General features: G+C 38.6%; 1 long non-coding RNA gene across 1 annotated transcript in view; it reads right to left on the bottom strand.

The window, feature by feature from the left end:
* Positions 1–20,723, bottom strand: part of LOC141421302 (uncharacterized) — a 184,504-nt gene extending 163,781 nt beyond the window's left edge. The window contains exons 1-2 of the long non-coding RNA XR_012445908.1: positions 20,540–20,723; positions 19,045–19,165 (exon numbers count right to left, since the gene is read on the bottom strand). This is a non-coding gene — a long non-coding RNA (uncharacterized lncRNA). The remainder of the gene's footprint in view (positions 1–19,044; positions 19,166–20,539) is intronic.
* Between the last annotated feature and the right edge of the window lie 580 nt (positions 20,724–21,303).

Below are 21,303 nucleotides of genomic sequence, written 5' to 3'. Positions count from 1 at the left end.
AAATGGCCAATAAATACTTGAAGATATGTTTAACAACCTTAGACATAAAGGAAATGCTAATCAAAATAACATTGAGATCCCATCACACCCCCGTCAACATGGCTATCAAGAAAATAAAACACAAGAAATTCTGGTGAGAATGTGGAGAAAAGGAACCCTTATACACTGTTGGTGGGGATGTAAACCAGTGTAGTCACAGTGAAAATCAGTATGCAGGTTCATTAAAAAACCAAGAACGGAACTACCTAAGATCCTACTATACCACTCCTAGGCATGTATAGAAGGAAGGTAAGTCTGCATGTAATAGAGATACCTGCCTGCACACCTATGTTTTTAGATGTACTGTTCACTGTTTACAGTAGCTAAACTATTGAATTAGCATGGGTGTCCATCAACCAATGAAAGGTTAAAGAAAATGTGCCATAAATATACTATGATTCCACAATAAAGAATGAAAAACTTACATCATTTGCAGGAAAATGGATGGAAAGGGAGATCATCATGCTAAATGATATAAGCCAGATCGAGACTCTTATATGTGAATTCTAGACCTAAAAAAATCAGTGACATGAGCATACAAATCAGATTGTTTGATGGAAGATGAGAGGCAGGGGGAAGTTGAAAGGAGAGGATGATGGGGGGATGAATATGATTGAAGTACTTTTAAATGAAGCCCATTAAAATTGTTTTTACTATATTACAAAGCAATAGCAATAAAAACAGCATGGTAGTGGCACAAAAACAGACATGAAGACCAGTGGAACAGAATAGTGGACCCGGATATGAATCCACATAGCTATGCCACCTTGTTTCTGACAAAGGCACCAAAAACACACAATGGAGAAAAGACAACCTCTTCAACAAATGTTGCTGTGAAAAGTGGTTATCTGCCTGCAGGAAACTGAAACTAGACCTGTGTTTATCACCCTGTACTAGTATCAACTCAAAATGGATCAAGGACCTTAATATCAGATCTGAAACTCTGATGCTAGTATAGAAAAGAGAAGGGAATACTCTGGAAACAATAGATATAAGCAAGGACTTCCTCAATAGAACCCCAGCAGCTCAGCAACTAAGAGAATGGATGGACAAATGGGACTTCATAAAATTAAAAAGCTTCTGCACAGCAAAACAAATGGTCTCTAAACTGCAGAGAAGACCCACAGAGTGGGAGAAAATATTTTCCAGCTATACCTCAGACAAAGGACTGACAAGCAAAATATACAGGGAGCTCAAAAAACTAAGCTCTCCCAAAATCAATGAACCAATAATGAAATGGGAAACTGAACTAAACAGAACTTTTTCAAAGGCAGAAACTCAAATAGTCAAAAAGCACATGAAAAAATACTGAAGATTTGCATCTCTGACCATAAAGGAAATGAAAATCAAAACCACACTAAGATTTCACCTCACCTCCGCTAGAATAGCAACAACAGGTGTTGGTGAGGATGTGGGGAACAATGAACTCTTATACTTTGCTGGTGGGAATGCAAGCTAGTGAAACCACTCTGGAAAAAAATATGGAAGCTTCTTAAAAATCCAAACATAGATCTACCATATGATCCAGCAATCTCACTGCTGGGAAAATATCCAAAGGAATGAGACACAGGTTACTCCAAAGGCACCTGCACACCATGTTTATTGCAGCACTATTCACAAAAGCCAAGTTATGGAAACAGTCAAGATGACCCACTACTGATGAATGGTTTAATAAAATGTGGTATTTATACACTATGGAATTTTACTCAGACGTGAAGAAGAATGAAATCTTATTATTCACAAGTAAATGGGTGGAACTGGAGAACATCATCCTCAGCAAGGTTAGCCAGGCTCAGAAGATCAAAAATCGTATGTTCTCCCTCATATGCAGACTTTAAGTCTAGGGCAAATGCAGTAATGTTATTGGACTTGGGTCACACGCTAAGAGCAGCACACATATGGGAGGAATGGGGATAAGTAGGAAATCCAAAACTTGAAAGTGTTTGATGTCCCCACTACAGAAGAGCTAATACAGTAACCTTAAAATGACAGATGTCAATATGGGAAGGTAACCGGGGAAGAGGTCAGGTAGAGATGAATCAATTTGGGTTGATTCATTGGAAGCAATGCTAAGAATCTCTCTGTATAGCTATCCTTATCTCAACTAGTAAAAACGCTATGTCTTTCTTATTATTGCTTATGTCTTCTCTTCAACAAAATTGGAGAAAAGGGCAAATCAGGTTCCCATGGGGGTTGAGGGAAGATTGAGAGGATGGGGGGCAAGCGGGAGAAGTGGCCCAAACAATGTATGCACATGTGAATAAATGAATAAAGAAAAAATAAAAAATAAAATTGTTTATAAAAGGTGGGTAGGGTATAAGAAAGAGTAATAGAGGGAGTGAATTTGATCAAAGTACATTATATGCATTATAGAAATACCACAGTGAACCCAGCTTGCACAATTAATATACACTAATAAAAATGAGTTAAAAATGTGAGCTTTAATCTCACAGCAATTTCATTAATCTTACTGTAAATCATGTGGAACTCTATTTGAAATAATCAGTATGTAAACATGTAAGCAATCTGTATTTCACAGACCAGGCTGATTAACAAACAGTACTGCATTTCTGCTATGTTTTTAAACACCAGGCCCTATTATCTACAGACAGAATACATCAAATCAGACTAACATTTCTGTTCTCTCAGAGTTCATATTTCATTGGAGAAACTGAATGAACAAAATGTGATAAACAACTTACATACTATATTAGTACATTTAAAGTGGATGGGGATTGTGAGTGGTGTTGTCTCCAGTTGTAATATTATATGTGGGAAAGAGATCCTGGTTATCCTTTTCATTGAAAAATGCATTAAGGAAACATGGGATTAAGCCACATAGTGACTAGGAGAGCATTTCAGGTAAAGAGGGGAAGATGGGGCAAAATGGAGTGACGTTTTGTGATTAGAAGTAATTCATGTGACTTAACTTTTCATTTTATTTATTTATGTGGTACTAGAATTTGAATTCAGGGACTCATAGCTTGCTAGGCAAGTGCTTTCTCACTTGAACCATGCCCCAGCCCTTTCTGTTTTGCAGGTGCTAAGGAAATCCACAAGAGGGCGCGCCTGTCTTTAGATGAAGTTTATTCTTAGGTTCACTGGGTGAATCTCCTTTTCTGTGCAAATTATGTTCCTTTTTCATTTATTTTTCAGTTGCTGCAGAGTAGGAAATCTCTTTTTTCCCCCCCCTACGGAACAAGAACTTACAACAGATCCTTCCAGAATCCAGGTTTTGAAACTACGACATTGCTCTGTCTACCTTGGGCACAGTCCTTAGTGGTTCCTGTTTCTCTCCAGTCATGCTCTCTGCTTTTTGGTCAATGCTATTGGTGGTCTCAGTGCTAAATTCCAGTGAGTGGTGTTTCATTTTTATAAACTTATTTTCTAATCCTAGTCTGGGTTTTGATATCCTTTTCCTCCCTGAGGAATGTCTGTGTGTTTGTATATTCTTTAATAACAAAAACTTAATTATTTCAGGAAAGACCAATGGAGACTCAGTGACTCAGACAGTTATCTTTCCAGAAGGGACACCTCTGACCCTGAACTGCACTTACCAAACCAGCTACTCAGGTTTCCTTTTCTGGTATGTCCAGTATCTCAATAAATCTCCTCAACTCCTACTGAAGAGCCCAGTGGAAAACCAGAGGACAAAGCACCAAGGTTTCCAGGCAAGTCATGTAAAGGATGACAGCTCCTTCCACCTGCAGAAATACGCAGTGCACAAATCAGACTCAGTTGTGTACTACTGTGTTCTGGGACACAGTGAAGGGACTTCATGGGGAGCCCAGCAAAAACCCAGAGGAGTGCAGGTGGTCCTGGGTGTGGGCAGCCTTAGGAGAGGACAATTGTGGTTTCTCCCCAAGTAGTGTTCCTGATGGGGACACCTAGAAGAACAGGAACAGATTTCAGCTCTGATGCCTCTGAACTCAGGAACCCTGGTAAGGCTAGAGCTAGGACTTGCAGAAGAATTTTAAATGCAACCTGAGTCCAGTTTCCATGATGTTCCTATTGTCAATCTGAATTCCACTTTGTTCCTCTATATTGAAACTATCCCATGGTAAACATGAACTAAAGTTCCACATGGTACATCTCCTAGAGAATCTGTGGATTTGTCTCTCTTGAGGATTAATGGGATTTCAGGAAGGCAACATTGACTTCTGCACATGTCTCCCCAAATTCTGATCGACATTGGGCTTCTCATATTTTGTGGTATGGGACCTCTTCTTAGCTCCTGGTTATTCATTTCTCCCTTCAGATGTTCCTTCCTTCCTTTGCAGGTTCTCAGAAACACTGAAGAGGAAGGTGATCTTTTAGAAAAGTCCGCTTTTTTGGAGCTTTCCCATGTTCTTATTGCTATAGCCAATGAGGCTGAGCCTGTTCAGGAAAGGAAGTAAGGAAAGTCTCCCATGGCTCTTCATTTAAATCCCAGAAAAAGCACCGTTTCACAGGGGCCTGGATTCTTGGTTTCGGGTTTTGGGGTAGGAAATCTTTTGCTTTGGAGTCAGCTCTTTCTGCATGATTTAAATGTCTGTTCATTATAGTCACACATTTATCTGCATGGAAATAAAAATTTACCCACTTGGAGTAGAATTCTAACCCCACTAGGAGAGAACTTTTGGTGTCGGTGAGCATAAAGAGCATGGTGTGGGAACTGTCCTTCTTAGTGGGTGGCAAGTCCAGTGCAAGTAATGATCCTGTGCTTCCTAGGACCAGGACACAGGGAAGCAGTAATCCTTAACTGCAAACTGGGTGCATTTTGGGTTCCAGAACTGAGCCCCTAATTCATTCAGGTACAATCAGAAAATACACTGGGAGCTACAGTGCTACCTATGACTTCTGCTGCAATGTGAAATTCTATAAAGAAAAGCATGAGAAAGCCAAAGAAACACTCCCACAATTCTTACACCAGCTTCACACAGTCTTTTCAAGATACCAAGAAGTATCCTGCATAAATGAAATTCCAAAGCTTGACAACATAATGATTCAAGGACTTGATGTTTGGAACTGTATCTCCCCTCCCCCAATTTGCTCTGTTGAAGCCTTACCTCTGAAAATTACTGAAATGGACATTTGGAGACTAGCCTTTAAAGAGATAGTTAAGGTTAAGATTAAATGAGGTCATAAGTTTGGGGCCCCATTCAATGGGATGGTGTCCTTACATTAACAGGAAGAACATCCAAAGCATTCTCTCTCTCTCTCTCTCCCCCCCCCCGGGGGAAATGCCATATGAGAATGCAACAAAAAGGTTGCCATCTATAAGTCAAGGATGAACCATTACCAGAAAAAAAATTTGCTGGCACCTTGGTCAGAACCAAGTCTGATGTTAGACAAGCTATTGTTTGATTAGGCCTTTGCGCACAGAGTTGAGCAATTGACACTAAATGGAGAAAAGGGATGCTTTAGGGAAGGATGCAGGATCTAAGACTGGAAAGGAGGGCTTCCTTCTGAATTAGGTTATGCTCTAGAAAATGAAACCCCAAGAACTTGAGGACTTCCTTCCTCTATCAGACCTGTGGTTTCTCCAGGCAATGGAATCATGTTGTCTAATATACTACGGAGATGGAAATGGTAGAAGTGTTAACAAAAATTCTCCTTTTTACAAATAAGGACCTGTCTTTGATTTCCACTCTTAGACCTCTCCAACAGTTTTTGGTGGCTCTTTGTATTGTAGAACTATATATTTGAGAAGACATCCATATGTCTAATTAGTTCCCCTATGAAACAGGTTTTCCTCTCTCTGTTCTAGGCTGGTCTTCCTAAAGTTCCCTAGGGAGGCCTACTCTGGCTATGATGAAATTTAATGAACCTGCTCCATTCTGTAACTCTTCTCATTCCATGGGTTTCTGTGATAAATGGTCTGTCTCTTTAATATAAATATGAATGTCTCCTATGGCAATCTCTACACTCTGCTTTGTGCTTCCCATCCCAGGCATTTCTGTTCTCCTTGGTTGGGATGTGTGTCACTGTTTAGTTATTTTCTGGTCTGTTAGAAGTGAATGGAGCTGGTCAGCTTCAAATGGCTCTTGTGCTTCCTGCAGTGTAATGTAGTGAAAACACGAAAACATGAAACTCCTTAAAATCACATTGTTATTCCTGTCTACATTACTTTTCTAGACCATGCACATGTTAAAAAACAGCATCTGTTGGGAATCTTCTATGTTCTAGGATTTCCCTAGAAGCTGTGTAAGATACAGTGCCTGACTTGAAGTATTTACTGTCTACACAGAAGTAACAAGTCAAAAAGCAAAACAAAACACTTTTCTTCTGTTCCTCCTTCTACCTTCACATTGTTATTTATGTGCCTCAGAGAATGCATGTTGATTTGGTTCTATAACTAATATTTTATAACATATATTTAGCACAGGGTTGAAATTTTAAAAGCATTTTTAGCTAAATCTTTATAACCATTTCTGAAGTGGTTTACTTGTTAGTGTGATGAAACTGATCCTTGCTGACATTATATAAAATATTCATAATCAGTTCCACTGACACAGGCAGCACCAAAGTTAGCTATAGTCCTGCCTATCAGAGGCTTAACCCCAGTATTAGCTACTGTTCACTCTTAGTCGCCTCTCTGTCCTCATTTTGATGTCTCATGATGGTGTTTGACCATGCCTCATTCCTATGTCAACACATTCATTTTCCTTTAAAAGCAGATTCCCTGGTTCCATCAACTGTACTTTCTAGTCAACTGTCCTAATAGAGCCAAGAAAGAAAGACTGTTGTGGCCATGTAATTTTGGGCAACATGTTAGGTATCAAAACAAAGAATCAAGATGGAGAAGATGCAGAGAACTGCATTAATTATATTTTGGCTTCACTTTGACTGTGAGTTGGGGATTTCTAAGAACTGAGAGCCTCAGGAAACTTTCACTGAATCATAGGGGACAATAGAGTTGTATTATGGACTTATTTGGCATTTCATGTTGGAGATTTAGACACAAAATTATGAAAAGTCTGAGCTAAGGCTATGTATTTTGTCTGATGCTTGCTTTTTGAACAGGAGCAAAGGGAGAAAACCAGATGGAACAGAGTCCTTGTTTCCTGAGAACCCAGGAAAGAAATGTCACATCCATGAGCTGCACTTATTCAGTCAGTGGTTTTAACGGTTTGCAGTGGTACAGGCAAGATTCAGGGAGAAAAATTCTAACATCTATTTTCCAAATTCTCAGGTGGAGATGTGAAGCAGGAAGGTAGACTCAGAGTCACATAACTAAGGAATGGAAGCAGCTCACATATAACATCCTTGCAGCCTGAAGACTCAGCCACCTACTTCTGTGCTGCAGCTACATGGTGCTCCCCATGCACCTGCAAGCTTTACCTAAACCTGAAGCTAGGCAGTGGCAGCATGACAGAAGTATCAGCAGCAGGCTCTGAGCCAGGACCAGTGTGAAAAGTTGGAGCTGGGTGACCAGGGAGGTGAGGGGATGGAGGCTGCTCTTCGTCTGACCCACATCTCTTTTCAGGTGACCCTTCATGCTCTCAGTGCCTCATCTGAAGAAGCCATCAGAGCCCAGGTCCATCTTTGCACATGAAGACCACCTGTCCATTTCAGGGTCTGTCAGAAGCACAAAAATAATTTATGTCTTCTCTTAATTGTGAGAAAGGAACTGGAAATGGGAGCATGACCCTGGGTAAGGTTTGTGTACCAAAGGCAAGCCTTCTGGTTCTCTTTCAGTATGCAAAGCTTCCTAGGATTAGAGTAAACTTAATTTTTAACCATTTTTATAACATTTGTAAACCTACTAAGTTTCACATACTCCTTCCTTCCCCCAAAGAGCTCAAGTTGAGAGGAATGATGACTACTTGAAATCATTTGTGAAAATACTGTGACAGCAGTTTCTATTCACTCAGGCTTTGAACAAACACATATCAGCTCATAATGTCCCAGCACTCCCAGGCACTGGATACATTAGTATTGAACATGGCAGATCAGCCTTCATGGAGTTCATGTTTCCTTAAAGATCTGGGCTGCATGTAGGAGAAACTGAGTCTGTCTGAAAATTAAAGGTGTTTGAAAAACTGAGTGAAAATTTCTTCTTCATCACTCATTCTTTTCATAGAAACGTGGTTAAAGACCGAGAACAGCCAAGAGCTTCCTGACTGTGGTGCAACCACTTTAGAAGTCTGATGTTACTGAGCATAAGCATGGAACTGGCTCCCATGTTGAAGACATTGCTGGCAGGGCTGAGGATCTGCCAGATGGTTCTTGGTACCAAATGAATCCAAAGCGAAGGGCTAGTGGCTGCCAGAAAGCCAAGTATAATAAAGTATGACCATGTATTCATCAGTAAAATTGTAGAGAGCACAGAAATAACACATATGATGACATTGATGGACAGTGTTATATAACTGGAAAATGTGTTAAATACATTTAAAAGTAGTTTTATAGGAGCAAAAACTATACAGTCTAGGTGTTTTTGACTAATCCAGACTAACACAGGCTGAATGAGTTTTGTGAAGGCAACAGAATGGAGAAAAAGCAGCTCAGCCCACTGTGAAAACATAGAGTCTCACACCGATCAAAATATGCCTGTGTTCCAGGGGTCTTCCATCTCCAGCAGCTGTGCAACTCTGAGAATCAGGAGCCCTGTCAGCTGGAGCCTTGAGCATCCCAGAGGAGAAGCCATTAACAACTACAAAGGACTTCTCCCAGTTGACAATACAAAGGCAGAATCCTGAGAAAGCACTTTGAGGAATGGTGAAAAATACTGCTGTCATTGGAAGGGTAATGAAGTCTAGCTCCCTGTTTGTTTTGGACACAGATTAGACACAGGCATTACATCTGAGCAGAGACCCACACAGCATTAGGCAGCCACCTGCAGTCTCTGTATCCCGGTGGCTCTAAACACTTGCTACACATTGGAATCAAAGGGAAGAGGGGTGGCACTCAGCCCAGATCCATTGCATCAGAACCTTTAGTACTTGGGTCCTGGTGTGGTGTGCATCTGCCCAGGTGTACATAATGTGCCGGTGGAATTGAGGACCCCTTCAGTGCTCAAGCTCTGCAAGAAGAACTTCTAAGCCTTTTCTAAAATCACACATGGTGCTGTGACTGTTGCCATTTATGTTAAGACAACATGAAATATAAGGAATATTTCACATTACAATTGGAATATACTCTGGGAACTGTGGAGCATTGGAATAGTAATCATGAGTGTAAGGCCTGACAACTCAATAACATCCAGTGGTTTCTCATTAAGAGATTAATAATGGTTGACTGATTTATTTCCACAGTGATTATAATGAAATATATATATATATATAAAAGTGTTTTATAAACTTCAGCCTTCAGTGCAAATATAGCATATGAATGTTAAAGATTTTTTCCAACACTGTTTGAGATTTCCCTCATGTGGTCTAGTGTAGGTAGCTGATTTGATTAATAAATAAAATAATTGGTCAGAATGAAAACATAAACAAAATGTACTGGGAACAGAGGAACTTACAGCCTGTTCTAAGGTCAAAGAATGATAATTTTGACAGTGAAAAAACCCACATTGTGCCTGTATATTCCCTTCAATTCCTACATAAGTGTGTGTGTGTGTGTGTGTGTGTGTGTGTGTGTGTGTGTGATGAGAGTAGAAGATGGACTGTTTGAGAAGGGAACCACTGGAAAGGGAAAGGAGAGGGTAATGGGAATGAATATGATTGGAGAACATTACATGCACATATGACCTCCACCTGGGGGAAAAAAAAAGAGAAGCTGAGTAATAAGCAATAAGAACAATTAAGACACGTAGGAAAGAGGGTGGGGTGCCCTGAGCGCTGAAGATTGGGGGAAGGGAATCCTTCCCGGGACTGTAAATAAACAAGCCAGGCAGGCCAGAGAGCCTCTGGCAGGAGTGGGGCCCGCACCCAGCAACCAGGAGCGGGGAAGTTTGTGAGAGTGGCGGAGGGAGAAAAACTTCACAGGAGAGGAGGGAAGACCCACTTCCCACGTGAACTGTAAATAAACATGGCGGCCGGCAGGAGCAGCAGCACCGCCCAGTAAGCAGGAGCAGGAAAGCTTGTGAAAGTGGCAGTGGGAGGAAAACTGCACAGGAGAGGGGGGAAGACCCACCTCCCACATGAACTGTAAATAAACATGCAGACCTGACAACGCGGGGGCAGTGTCACCTTTCCCAGTGCATGGAAAGGGGAAAGCCTGTAGCAGAGGCTCCGGCACAGGAGAACTCTGAACAAACAAAGCCTGTGGGACCAGGTGAGTGCTAAGTTCACCACAGAGATCTGCATAAATAACGCGCCAGCTACAGCAGGCTGAGAGCAGCAGGCAGGCAAGCCACAGTTGCAGATACCATTCTCAGAACTGTCTCCAGACTCTTTTTTTTTTCTTTTTCTCCCTACCTTTGATGAGAGAACAACCGAATTACACCTGCAAGCTGAAAAACTTACTGAAACTGTATTGCATTTCAACTTGGGACACTTGGTGGGGCTTTTGTGTGTGTGTGTGTGTGTGTGTGTGTGTGTAGTTTTGTTCTACTTTATGCATCCCCTTTGATGAGACAACTACAGAACAACATCTGAGGCACCAACTCCAGGATTGGAGATTGAGACAGACACCCAAATTATTAAGACTGAAACTGCATTGCATATAAACTTGGAAGTTTTTTGGTTTTTTTTTTAATTTTCTATTTTCTATTTTATTTTAATTCATTTTTATATATAGATATTTCTTTCATTTACTTATTATTTATTTTTTTAATCTTTGATTTTCAATCCCCTCTCTGTCTCTCTAATGTCTGTTCAGCTTACTGTCGATTAGTACACTAACACTCCCTGTTTATACCTTTGAAACTTTCTTGTCTGATACCTTGTTCTGCTTTCTCCCTCTTGTCTGTATATTTTGTTTTCCCCTTTTCTTTAACTTCTTGCTTTCCATCTCAGCTCACCCTTCCATTCTAAATATTACCATTGTTATTATTACAAGCTAGAAAATACTTAATTGCACACAGTACAGGGACAGTAACAACACCAAAGACAATGATGGGAAGACAGAAAAAACAGGGAAACTAGTTTCCCTACAGCAAAAAATTAGTACAGGAACCAGAGGGGAATGAAGAGAACAGAAACTCAGATCCAGACTCCAACAAAATGAAGATAAACTATGCCAAAGGACCAATGAAGCCCACAAGAATAATTTAAAAGAAGACATACTACAAGTACTCAATGAGAATTTTATAGAGATGATACTGGATAGGGTCAACCAAAATGTACAGGAGACACTCAAGAAATTCCAAGACAACAAAAATAGAGAATTTGAAAAAGCAAAAGAAGAAATAAAGGAAACCATAGAAGCACTGCATAAACACCAAAGTAAAAGAGAGAACGCAATGAATAAATAGATAAATGAACTCAGGACAAAAATAGACAACATTAAAGAGGAAAATTGCCAGGATATGGAAAACCTCAGACAAAAGAACGAAACAGAACTGCAAAACAAAACGGAAGGCCAATCCAGCAGAATAGGACAAACAGAAGACAGAATCTCAGAACTTGAAGATGAAATGGTAATTAAAGGAAAAACCGAAGAACTATTAATTAAACAACTCAAGACCTGTGAAAAGAAAATGCAAGAACTCACTGACTCCATCAAAAGACCAAACTTGAGAATCATGGGCATCGAAGAAGGAGAAGAGGTGCAAGCGAAGGGAATGTGTAATATATTCAACAAAATAATAACAGAAAATTTCCCAAATCTAGAGAAAGATATTCCCTACAGATGCAAGAGGCCTCCAGGACACCAAACAGAACAGATCAAAATAGAACTACTCCATGACATATCATCATTAAAACAACAAGCTCAGAAAGTAAGGAAAAAATATTGAAGGCTGTAAGAGAGAAAAAACAAGTAACATACAAAGGTAAACCCATCAAAATCACAGAAGACTTCTCAACAGAAACATTAAAAGCAAGAAGAGCGTGGGGTGAGATCTTCCGGGCACTGAATGAAAATAACTTCAACCCCAGGATACTCTACCCAGCAAAACTATCATTCAAAATAGATGGAGCAATAAAAGTCTTCCATGATAAGCAGAAACTAAAACAATATGTGACCACAAAGCCACCATTACAAAAGATTCTGCAAGGGATTCTGCACACAGAAAGTGACACCCAACTTAACCATGAAAAGGCAGGCAGCACCAAACCACAGAAAAAGAAAAAGCAAGACAGTAGAGAGTAACATCAATTTAGGTACACACAATCAAACCTTCAAACAACTAAGACAACTATAGGGCAGGAATCACCACATACCTATCAGTACTAACACTTAATGTTAACGGACTTAATTCACCCATCAAAAGACACCGTTTGACAAAATGGGTTAAAAAAGAAGATCCAACAATTTGTTGCTTACAGAAGACTCATCTCACCGACAGAAATAAGCATATGCTTAGGATGAAAGGCTGGAAGAAGATTTACCAAGCCAATGGCCCCTGAAAACAGGCAGGAGTAGCAATACTTATCTCTGACAAAGTAGACTTCAAACCTACATTGATCAAATGAGATAAAGAAGGACATTCCACACTAATAAAAGGGGAAATAGACCAAAAGGAAATAATAATCTTCAACCTGCATGCACCCAATGTCAACGCACCCAATTTCATCAAACATACCCTGAAAGACCTAAAAGCATATATAAACGCCAACACAGTGGTTGTGGGAGACTTTAACACCACATTATCATCAATAAATAGGTCATCCAAACAAAAAATCAATAAAGCAATCCAAGATCTAAAATATGCAATAGATCAAATGGACCTAGTAGATGTTCTACAGAACATTTCATCCAACCTCTACACAATATACATTCTTCTCAGCAGCCCATGGAACCTTCTCCAAAATAGATCATATCCTAGGGCACAAAGCAAGCCTCAGCAAATATACGAAAATAGAAATAATACCGTGCATACTATCTGATCACAATGCAGTAAAAGTAGAACTCAACAACAAAAGTAAAGACAAAAAACATGCAAACAGCTGGAAACTAAATAACTCATTACTTAATGAAGAATGGATCATCGATGAAATAAAAGAGGAAATTAAAAAATTCCTGGAAGTCAATGAAAATGAAAACACAACCTACCAGAACCTATGGGACACAGCTAAGGCAGTCTTGAGAGGAAAGTTTATAGCCATGAGTGGATATATTAAAAAGATTGAAAGATCACAAATCAATGACCTAATGATACATCTCAAACTCCTAGAAAAACAAGAACACGCAAATCCCAAAACAAATAGAAGGAGAGAAATAATAAAAATAAGAGCTGAAATCAACGAAATAGAAACCAAAAAAACCATACAAAGAATTAATGAAACAAAAAGTTGGTTCTTTGAAAAAATAAACAAGATCTATAGACCCCTGGCAAACCTGACTAAAATGAGGAGAGAAAAAACCCAAATTAGTATAATCAGGAATGCAAAAGGGGAGATAACAACAAACACCATGGAAGGCCAGGAAATCATCAGAGACTACTTTGAGAACCTATATTCAAATAAATTTGAAAATGTAAAAGAAATGGACAGATTTCTAGATACATATGATCATCCAAAACTGAACCAAGAGGAAATTAATCACCTGAATAGATCTATAACACAAAATGAAATTGAAGCAGCAATCAAGAGTCTCCCCAAAAAGAAAAGTCCAGGACCTGATGGATTCTCTGCTGAATTCTATCAGACCTTTAAAGAAGAACTGATACCAACCCTCCTTAAACTGTTCCATGAAATAGAAAGGGAAGGAAAACTGCCGAACACATTTTATGAAGCCAGTATTACACTTATCCCAAAACCAGGCAAAGACACCTCCAAAAAGGAGAACTATAGGCCAATCTCCTTAATGAACATTGATGCAAAAATCCTCAACAAAATAATGGCAAATCGAATTCAGCAACACATCAAAAAGATTATTCACCACGACCAAGTAGGCTTCAGCCCAGGGATGCAGGGGTGGTTCAACATACGAAAATCAATAAATGTAATAAACCACATTAACAGAAGCAAAGACAAAAACCACTTGATCATCTCAATAGATGCAGAAAAAGCCTTTGATAAGATCCAACATCATTTCATGATAAAAGCTCTAAGAAAACTAGGAATAGAAGGAAAGTTCCTGAACATTATAAAAGGTATATATGACAAACCTACAGCCAGCATTATACATAACGGAGAAAAACTGAAACCATTCCCTCTAAAATCAGGAACCAGACAAGGATGCCCACTATCTCCACTCCTATTCAAAATAGTACTGGAATTCCTAGCCAGAGCAATTAGGCAAGAAGAAGGAATAAAAGGAATACAAATAGGTAAAGAAACCGTCAAAATATCCCTATTTGCAGACGACATGATCCTATGCCTTAAAGACCCAAAAAACTCTACTCAGAAGCTTCTTACATCATCAACAGCTATAGCAAGGTAGCAGGATATAAAATCAACATAGAAAAATCATTAGCATTTCTATACACTAACAATGAGCAAATGGAAAAAGAATGTATGAAAACAATTCCATTTACAATAGCCTCAAAAAAAATCAAATACCTAGGTGTAAACCTGACAAGAGATGTGAATGACCTCTACAAGGAAAACTATACATGTCTGAAGAAAGAGATTGAGGAAGACTATAGAAAGTGGAGAGATCTCCCATGCTCATGGATTGGTAGAATCAACATAGTAAAAATGTCTATACTCCCAAAAGTAATCTACATGTTTAATGCAATTCTCATCAAAATTCCAATGACATTCATTAAAGAGATTGAAAAATCTACTGTTAAATTTATATGGAAACACAAGAGGCCACGAATAGCTAAGGCAATACTCAGTCAAAAGAACAATGCAAGAGGTATCACAATACCTGACTTCAAACTATATTACAAAGCAATAACAATAAAAACAGCATGGTACTGGCACAAAAACAGACATGAAGACCAGTGGAACAGAATAGAGGACCCAGATATGAAGCCAGACAACTATAACCAACTTGTCTTTGACAAGGATGCTAAAAATATATGATGGAGAAATAGCAGCCTCTTCAACAAAAACTGCTGGGAAAACTGGTTAGCAGTCTGCAAAAAGCTGAAACTAGATCCATGTATATCACCCTATACCAAGATTAACTAAAAATGGATCAAGGATCTTAATATCAGACCCCAAACTCTAAAGTTGATACAGGAAAGAGTAGGAACTACTCTGGAATTAGTAGGTAGAGTTAAAAACTTTTTCAATGAAACCCCAGCAGCACAGCAACTAAGAGATAGCATAGATAAATGGGACCTCATAAAGCTAAAAAGCTTCTGTTCATCAAAAGAAATGGTCTCTAAACTGAAGAGACCACCCACAGAGTGGGAGAAAATATTTGCCAACTATACATCAGACAAAGGACTGATAACCAGAATATATAGGGAACTTAAAAAACTAAATTCTCCCAAAACTAATGAACCAATAAAGAAATGGGCAACTGAACTAAACAAAGCTTTCTCAAAAGAAGAAATTCAAATGGCCAGAAAACACATGAAAAAATGCTCACCATCTCTAACAATAAAGGAAATGCAAATTAAAACCATGCTAAGATTCCACCTCACCCCTGTTAGAATAGCCATCATCAGCAACACCACCAACAACAGGTGTTAGCGAGGATGCGGGGAAAAAGGAATCCTCTTACACTGTTGGTGGGAATGTAAACTAGTACAACCACTCTGGAAAAAAATTTGGAGGCTACTTAAAAAGCTAGACATCAATCTACCATTTGATCCAGTAATTCCACTCTTGGTGTTATACCCAAAAGACTGTGACACAGGTTACTCCAGAGGCACCTGCACACCCATGTTTATTGCAGCACTATTCACAATAGCCAAGTTATGGAAACAGCCAAGATGCTCCACCACTGACGAATGGATTAAGAAAATGTGGTATCTATACACAATGGAATTTTATGCAGCCATGAAGAAGAACGAAATGTTATTCACTGATAAATGGATGGAATTGGAGAACATAATTCTGAGTGAGGTTAGCCTGGCCCAAAAGACCAAAAATCGTATGTTCTCCCTCATATGTGGACATTAGATCAAGGGCAAACACAACAAGGGGATTGGACTATGAGCACATGATAAAAGCGAGAGCACACAAGGAAGGGGTGAGGATAGGTAAGACACCTAAAAATCTAGCTAGCATTTGTTGCCCTTAACACAGAGAAACTAAAGCAGATACCTTAAAAGCAACTGAGGCCAATAGGAAAAGGGGAACAGGTACTAGAGAAAAGGATAGATCAAAAAGAATTAACCTAGAAGGTAACACACACGCACAGGAAATCAATGTGAGTCAATGCCCTATATAGCTATCCTTATCTCAACCAGCAAAAACCCTTGTTCCTTCCTATTATTGCTTATACTCTCTCTAGAACAAAATTAGAAATAAGGGCAAAATAGTTTCTGCTCGGTGTTGGGGTGGGGAGAGGGAGGGGGCGGAGTGGGTGGTAAGGGAGGGGGTGAGGGCAGGGGGGAGAAATGACCCAAGCCTTGTATGCACATATGAATAATAAAAGAAAAAGGAAAAAAGAATAAATTTAAACTATAGATAAAAAAGAGATTAATAATTCTTGACTGATTTATTTCCACAGTGGTTATAATGAAATATATATATATATATATATATATATATATATATATATATATATATATATATATAAAAGTGTTTTATAAACTTCAGCCTTCAGTGCAAATATAGCATATGAATGTTAAAGATTTTTTCCAACACTGTTTGAGATTTCCCTCATGTGGTCTAGTGTAGGTAGCTGATTTGATTAATAAATAAAATAATTGGTCAGAATGAAAACATAAACAAAATGTACTGGGAACAGAGGAACTTATAGCCTGTTCTAAGGTCAAAGAATGACAATTTTGACAGTGAAAAAACCCACATTGTGCCTGTATATTCCCTTCAATTCCTACATAAGTGTGTGTGTGTGTGTGTGTGTGTGTGTGTGTGTGTGTGTGTGATGAAAGCAGAAGATGGACTGTTTGAGAAGGGAACCACTGGAAAGGGAAAGGAGAGGGTGATGGGAATGAATATGATTGAGAACATTACATGCACACATGAAAATTGCATAATGAAACCCATTAAAAAGGTAAAAAGGGAAAGTAGGTGTGAGGATTAGAAAGCAATATTGGGATACATTTGATCAAAGTACATAAATGCATGCATGAATATATCACAATGAAGCTTCTTTGTACCATTAATGTATGCTAATAAAAAGAAAAATGTAGAGTTGATTGGCTATTTTATCATCCGATTTAATGTGCTGGAACATAATTATTTGTCTAATGTTTTGGAGATGTTGAGAAAAATCTCAAGTGTGTACCGGGACAAGGAGAAATTATTACTCGATCATTTTTTTCCGTTTGCACCTTCAAATTCAGTTTGATACAGCTCTACTCACTTTACTCACTTCAAGCCTGTTTTTAATTAAGAGAAAGCTTGATCACAAAATAATGTATTATTTCTTTATCTATATCTGCATTCCCCTGACTTTGGAATTAAAAATGAATAGGTACCATGGGGAGCTACTAACAGAAGGGAGTAGTGTGAAGGAAGGAGATGAAGGTGAGGGAATATGGTTGATGGGATTCATGTACATATAAGAAATAGAACAATGAAACCTTTTACAATTGTTTTCAGTGGGGAGGAGGGGGTTGAGGGGCCAGATGGTGGGGACGACCTAACCAGTGTACAGTGTAAGACTATTCATAATTGTCACAATGAATCTTCCCTGTATAATGAATATATGCTAATAAAAATTTTTAAAACTACAATTATGATGTATTACCTAAAATTTTATGGCAACTGGTGTGGTGTTTATGCCTGTAATACTGTTATTCAGAGGCTGAGACAAGGTATGGTGAGTTCAAGTCCAGTTTGAGCTACATAGTGAGACCTTTCATCAAGGAACAAAAGTAGAATTTTACTTTGCAATGTTAATATTTGTACTTAAATTTTGTTTTCTAGTGTTCCTGAACCTACAAAAATTACAGCATAAAGATTGTGATGTAAGGTGGTATGATCAAATATTTGTTTTCTAATGATTTTATGATTAATATAGCAATATTTGAATGATATGCTGTATATTATATATTTTTAGATTGTATCACTCAAAACTGTGAAAAAAGCATATTTTATGCCTTAGCAAAGGTCAGGTATGTAGTGAGTGAAAGGTTTGCCTTTACTCAGGTCTTCTGACTCCTGCTTATGGATTCTTTCCATGGCGCCCACAAGCAGGTAGTGTCGCAGGGCATATTGATCTCATCAGCCAAGCCAGCTGTGACAGGTGGCCTGAGGCCTGACCAGGATGTACATCTAAAGAACCAATGCCCTGGATGGAAAACGCTGGATGGGTTGTAGAAAAATTAAAATTTGCTAAAACATAATGCCTGTTCTGTTCAGATAAGAAAATGGCATGTTTCAATTAGTACAGCTTCAAAGTCTATTGTAATTTCTGTTATGTTTAGACTCTCCTCATTTCTTTTTTGTCAAAAGTTTTCTGTCTAGACTTTTTTCATTATTTTTCAATCACTATGTCTAGTTCTGTTTTAAATACCACAAAACCTCAAACTAGTGTGATGGCTCACACCTATAATTCCAGCACTTAAGAGGCTGAGGCAGGAGGATCACAAGTTTGAGGCCCCCCTGGGATACATAGCAAGTTCCAAGCCTGTCTCAAAAACAAAACAAAATAACGACAACAACAAAATTGCAAACCTCAACTAGTACTTTTACTAGGATTATGGTAAATGTATAAATTAACTTAGGTTAGAATGGCAGTAAATGGAGAGCTCTTCACACAGTTCATGGTCTATTTTTTATGCAACTCATTCTTCCCTTCTCCTATGCCAAGTGCTCAGATGTGAGTAAACAAGACCATGGCACCAAGACCAAGAAGCCAACATATCTGAAACAGACCCAATATCTCTTGTAAGACATACAAAATCCATGGTCCCAAAGCCATGGCTCTTACCATGCATTGACTGTTCACAGTTCCAACACAATTTATCAATCAGAGTCATTTCTCCATGTGTATTCAAAGTAGGTGACATTCTACCTTCATCGTATTTCCAGAAGAGAGATAGGAAATTAACCTAATTTTATTCACATGGAAGAAAAATTTTGTTAATACTTTATTCAAAGTGTGTGCCCAGTGTTTATTATTCAGATTCTACTAGGAATACAATTACAGATATATCCTTAAATACAGGCATAGGTAATGACTTTGTGAGTAGGTATAGAATGCTCCATGTCATATATTTGAAGTGGAATTTGCTTTGTTGTTTGATTTGCACTTTAAAATTTTTAATTCTGGTTACCAAATTGCCCTCCAAAATATTTTCAACAATTTAGCAATCATCAATTTAAAGCTGCCCCTGAAAGATAGCAGCATCACAATTACTGATCATTTGTGAGTTGCATGGATTCAGCTGAGTTGTTGCAGTAGGTTATGTGACATCTGAGCATTTAAGACTTATCTAGAAGATGAAAATTTTATGTGCATGGAGTTGGTTGTTCATTGCTGGGTGCCAACAGGAAGAGCAAGAGCAACATGGAATTGGACAATACTCCATGTCTTTCATCATGCCTGACCAGTGATGACCATCCAAAGATAATTTGTGACACTTGCTGTCTGCATCACAAATATTGTGCAAATTTACTTTTGTGCACAGGAGATAGGAAAATGGGGGAAATGTAATTTTCTGTGGAACCAAGTTGACAACAGAACAACTCAGCTGAAAAAACCAAGAGTCACTATAAATAAACGAACAAGCAAAACCCCTCAAGCTTCTGCACATTATGCTCTCCCAATCCAGAGATTCATCAATTGTTTACTTTCATTACATTCCACGATATTTATTTAACAAGTCATTATGAGTAGATTGACTGCTTTGAGTCCTAGCTTTAAGTATAGGGGCTGTTGTTACTATAAAAGGGAGACCTTGGATGGTAAAAGACAGGTATAGGATCAGAAGGCACGGAATACAGAAGTTTTAGAAAGCGTATTTGTAAACTGTGCTTAAACTGTTTTTGCTGAAAAGCACTGATCCCTTACTTGGGTCCATGAATTAACTAAAATGGTAGAAAACATTGGCATTTCTGTCTCCATTTTGTACCTATTGTCTTTCGCTCTAATTCATTCTCTCTGCAGACATATGGCAGTCATCTTCAATTTTAGGAAGGACAGAACTGGTATCATCTTTATGACAAGGATAATGGAAACCACCCCTACTGGTAGCACCTCCTCAAGGTAGACCACTTGCCAGTGACAATGACTGTGGAGAACAAGTCTTCTAAAAGTCCTCTGGGAATAAGGACTGAGATAATGACCAACCAGGCCACAACTGTGACTGTGGATATTTAATAATTATATATATCTTTCTCTCCCTGTTCCCAGATTTTGTCTATTTAAACCTACATCTCATATCTATAACCTGAACTTAGCTGAAGATGGGCTGAGTGCTTACCTTGTCTGTTCCCAAGGCATGTCCTGGGCCGTGTAATAAATCTCCTTTCTCTGCCTGTCACAATGCTTCTTCATTTGGTATATGTAGCAAGCAGCCAAACATGACATGTAGAAACCCAAGATTCAGGTCTGGGGCCCAAAACTCTGGTTTCATATTAACCAAAATAGTCACAGGACAGCAATAGAGTATCTCTTTTTCATCTTACTGAAAGAAAGTTTCTCTTTCTTTTGCAGAGGATTTTGTTTTTGTATTTTTGCTGGTTTGGCTTATTGCTGTGGTTTTTTATTTGGAGGGGGAGGGGACAGGTGACAGGATCTCACTATGTAGCCCAGGCTGGTCTTTAAATTGTGATCCTCTTGCCTCAGCCTCCCAAGTGCTGGGATTAAAGGCAAGCAACACTACACCTACTCTGAAAAGAAGAGTTCATGTATCATTTATTATACCTCACTCGACAGCATTCATTGCACAGGTTATTTTGTGAACATGGTACATTTTTAGAGCTACTGGACTTAAGGTCTTAAATTATATGCATGTAATAACAGAAGATATCATTAGCTTAATTTTCAACTTTCATATTCCTTTTCATGATCAATGTTGTCATTCTGAAAAATGCAAAGATTTGACAGAGCAATTCATAAAATTTTACAGGGGTCATAGTCCATATTCAGCTACTGTCTATCCTACTTATCATAAAGGTTTTCTGAATGCAAAACATAATTCCCTAAATTCTAAGTATATATCACTTAGTGTAAATAAGGACTGAA

This window comes from Castor canadensis, chromosome 3, assembly GCF_047511655.1.
Source record: "Castor canadensis chromosome 3, mCasCan1.hap1v2, whole genome shotgun sequence".
NCBI lineage: Eukaryota > Metazoa > Chordata > Mammalia > Rodentia > Castoridae > Castor > Castor canadensis.
This window is presented reverse-complemented; position numbering and strand designations above follow the sequence as displayed.